Raw genomic sequence first — 4,669 nt, forward strand, 5'->3', positions numbered from 1 at the left:
TTACAATGGATTTTTATCAAGTTACTCAAGTCAATGTTAATAATCTATCAATGATGATGGAGGCTCAAGCAAACTATGCGGGATATGTTAGGAAGGGCGATTTGACTATTACCGATATTGCGAGGAACCAAGGTTATCAAGGCTTCACATTACAAGATTAACAACACGTTTCTACATCTCATCGATGATCTAAATAATATAGCACAATATCCTTGGGGTTCTCGTATATGGGATTATACGTATAAAGAGTTAGAATCTCCTTTCAAAGTGTGCGCTCGCACCGGAAGTTAAATACACTTTGACTGAATTCATTTGAGCATTTAAGGTATTAATTAATTTTGTTTATATTAATTTCTAGCAAATTTTTAAACTTAACAAAGTATTATTGATTATCTATCTATATTATCATATAAATCTGTAAAAATGATAATGTCATAAACAAAGATTATTCAAGCTTAAAAAAATCAAAAATATATAGAAAAAATCTAAGCTCACTGTGAGCTTAGATTAATTGTATTTAATAAAAATATTAACATGTTAATTGTAGAATATATGAAGCATTATGTACAACCTTATAATAAAACACCTCAAGGCCATATGTACAATATTTGAAACATTATGTACAACTTTATGGTAAAACACTCTCATAATAATATGTACAATAGTTGAAGCATTATGTATAACCTTATAATAAAACACCCTCATGACCATATGTATTGTGACAACCCTCAATTTTTCTTACTGAAATGACTATTCTGCCTCTAGGGTTTGTCTGCATTAACTATTAGGGTAGTTATTTAAATGCAATCAATGAACAATTAATCCAACGTTGATCGAATATAAATTTTTATTCGACAACACTAACGTTCACTAAAGTTATACTAATAGCTTTAATTGATAATAATTATACGAACCTATATAAAGTTATATAATTAACTTTATTAACAATACAATTACTAAAACATATTGTGACAAATTTATAAATTATAAAACTTAGAGGTAACTAAATTAATTAATTATATGTAATAGGAATTTTTTTAATAATTTGATATAGACCGAAAATTATAAAAAAAATATAATATTCGGTATATATAACTGAAGTAACAAATAAATAAATTTAAAGAAATCTAGAATCTTCTTTATGTTATAAAAAATAATATATATATATATATATATATATAAAAGATCACGACTAGCATAAAAAATATAATAAATAAATTTTGTTTTTATCTTATAACTTAACTTGTTTTCCAATCCACTTTTACCTATAAATACACACATCCTCTTCATAAAATTGTCACAACTTGAAAAAAATATTCTTTGAGGTATTCTTCTTTTTCTTTCTTTTCTTTTATTTTTATTTTCGGTATATTTTTTTTAATTGCCGAAACATTTTCTTTTTTTTATTTAATCTCTTATAAATCAAAACACAACTAAATTAAAAAAATTGTAATATGTTATAATTAGTATTAAGAATTTATATATGTAGCTAGAACCTGTGAAAATTATAAATATGATTTTTAAATCTAATCTACTATTTAATAGAATATATTCATTTAAATCTCTACACATAAACAATTATATAATATAAATCAATTATTACAATTGTTAATAAATAGTGATATTATTTATTAATGTAACCTAAATTATTAATGAATTAACATGAATATATATATATATATATATATCTATTTCCATTTTTCCACATGGCATTCAACCCATGAATTAAGGTCCACTTAGGAGAGAATGCATACTCACAAAAAAACTTCAACATACACAAAATTTGTTGCTATTCCATTTTAACTCACACCACACATATACATATAGATAAATACACCAAGTCACCACCAAGTCCCCATCCCATGTAGCTCAAATTTTTGAAATCAGATTCAAATTCAAATTTTTAATTTTTAATCCCATTCCCAAGACTTACTTCTCACTTTTTGCACGCACCATGTGCAAAAGCATCTATTACGTCTCCAAAATTAGGGTTGTAAATACGTCTCCAAAATTAGTCTTATTTCGTGTTTTATTGATCTGTTTTTTTCTGTAAATCTCTATCAAATCCAAAGTACCAATTCACAAAAACCCTAATATGATCAAAGATCAATACTTTTGAGATTGACTTCAACTGGGTGATTTCCACCATTGAAATCGGAAGGACGGTGCTCACAGGTCTTCATACTAGCGAACCAGGTAGGAATTGATTTTTTTGTTATTAATCAAGAGTATGCAGGTCTTTCTTTTCATATTCGATTACTGGATAGAAGTTTTTAACCTGGTATTTTTTTTCTTTCAAATTAATGTTAGTTTAGCAGTCGATTTTTATTATTTTATTTCATTTTTGTAAATTCATGGTTTAATCTTGCGATTAAAGCTTTAATAATCTTGCAAATTTATGTTTATTCTTACGATTTACTGCTTAATAATTCGATCAACTGATTCTAATTTGATTGTTTTGGATAATGCATATCTTCCATAGAAATTCTTAACGAATTAAGCTTCAAATTTTTTTGAAGCTTTAATTGGTTATAATCTTGCTTTGTACATAATCTTTGCTAACTACATATTTTTTTCAGTACTTATTGATTATGTTTGTTTAGTATACAAAATAATGCAATTTATTTGTTCTGATTGAAACTATCTTATTATTTTATTTTATTTTTCTGTATAATAAACGATGCAGGTTCAGGACACATACATTTCTGGCTACGATGTTCAGAACCATGCTTCATTGTCTACTGAATGCTATCGACGTTCCCATACGTGTCTTAATATGAGTCTGTTTGTTGATTTTGGTATGATATGACTGTATTTGTTTATATGTTAGTATTTGTTTTAATTCATTATTCATAATGATTTTATTTTTATTTTTAATTCCAGGAAAGCAGTAGTTAGATTTTGGATGCTACAAAGTTATTACTTTTAAAAGATTATGTTTCTTTTTATTAACACTATACATGATGCACACCAAGTGTTTGATGAAATGTCCAAATGAAAAATGGCTAACTTTGTGATTTTTGTTCAAATTGACAGATTTTTATGTGTTGCAAAAGAATAATCTTGGTCAAATGAATAATGATGGTCATAAGAATGTTATAAATTTCCTTGCAACAAGGTATGAGGTTTCAATATGATTTCAAGCTATGAGTGTTTTGATTTGTATATTCCTTGCTGATGGTTGATTTTAATAGTATAACTTTAAGGTTTTTGATTCATTAATTATGTATGGTTATCATTAATCGATTCAGTTAACAAATCGTTTGTTAACCCCAATCATAATAACCCTAAATCATCTTTTATGTTTTTTAGGGTATCACGTTTTTGATAGCGTTTGATGCCTTTTACAGGTTTGTCGATTCACTAAGCATCATTTATAATTCTCTTATATGTGTTTGTGTCACTTTGGTTGCCCTTGATAAGATATTGGCATTTATATTTATTTAGGAATTAAATATGGAATTAAATTCTTAGTTACATGTTAAATACGATTTATGGTGCTATTATGATATGTTTAGTTACATGTTATGATTCTTTTTCTGTAATTTATATCTTGCACACCATAATAGGTGGCAAAATTGGCTTGGTGACGATTTGGTTATGTCATTTTGGCTATAGGCTCACCATCGTTTGAGTAAATTATTTTGGTTAGGTCGGGCTCACTATCGTTTGTTACATAGTAGTACTTTTGCTCATGAAGATATTATTTTTTTTATAGGGACTCGACATAAACCTTTGTTACGGAGTACTGTTACGATACCTGCAAACGAGTCATTGAAGATGTGTATACAATTACTTGTGTGATTAGCATGAAGTATTCAGACTTTATATCACTTATTTCTATAATCACAAAATCATTGAAACTTACATTTCTCATATGTGTTTTACACAACTTATTTCTCATCAGGACAACTACATATTTGATATATTTGGTTTCTTCAATTATATGACAGTTCGTTTTGCCTCAAATGATTAGTGGTTAAAAGTATTGGATTTATCTCAAGAACTTTACACTCTTTGAATTAGAGGGAAAACCAACTTGATGACTTTCTTAGCTCCTTCTGTTTGTGCATATTTTCAGAATATGCAGACATTTGCTTCATGCTTTTGTGTGTATTGTAGTTGGTGGTTTTGTTTAATTTGTACTTGATGCTTTCAAAAAGTGCCTTAATAGTAGTCAGAAAGAATAACAAAGATTGAGATAGGTTTTGTTTAAATTATACTCCGCAGTTGATAACCATAACCCTAATGGCTATTATTTGCAAATTTTGTATTATAATTGCAAACTGTAACCCATTAGCCCATGGCGAGTGTATTGGGATCACATTCATAGAACTAAACTGAATAATAGTGCCATTGCAAACAAGTTACAAATATCACCATAAAATCGTGATGAAATATTTGAAGAGGCTTTAAGGTTTGTACTTGTCTATCACATAAATTATTTCCTTTAGCATGTTAAATGTCTACGAGGGGCCTATATGTGTTTGAAAGACATCACTGAATTTTCATAATTAAGTTTGTAGTGTTTGGGTAGCTTATATATGTTATGACAAAATATATGTTACTTAGGTTGCCTGTATCTGTTAATGACAAAATATATATGTATTATAGCACCAAAGAAAATTATCAAAACATTCCCTTTCAATACATATATTATCAGTAATGA

General features: G+C 27.4%; 1 long non-coding RNA gene across 3 annotated transcripts; it reads left to right on the top strand.

Annotated features, from left to right (window-relative positions):
* Positions 1-1,873: 1,873 nt before the first annotated feature.
* LOC139891596 (uncharacterized) lies at positions 1,874-3,950 on the top strand. Of its 3 annotated transcripts, XR_011773719.1 has the most exons (6): positions 1,874-2,196; positions 2,687-2,798; positions 2,884-2,915; positions 3,037-3,118; positions 3,313-3,350; positions 3,719-3,950. It is a non-coding gene; the product is annotated as an uncharacterized lncRNA (long non-coding RNA). The 3 variants fall into 3 exon arrangements; XR_011773717.1 differs by having other exon boundaries at positions 2,884-3,118; XR_011773718.1 differs by lacking the exon at positions 2,884-2,915.
* Positions 3,951-4,669: the final 719 nt, after the last annotated feature.

This window comes from Rutidosis leptorrhynchoides, chromosome 2 (genome assembly GCF_046630445.1).
Source record: "Rutidosis leptorrhynchoides isolate AG116_Rl617_1_P2 chromosome 2, CSIRO_AGI_Rlap_v1, whole genome shotgun sequence".
In the NCBI taxonomy this organism is placed as follows: Eukaryota; Viridiplantae; Streptophyta; class Magnoliopsida; order Asterales; family Asteraceae; genus Rutidosis; species Rutidosis leptorrhynchoides.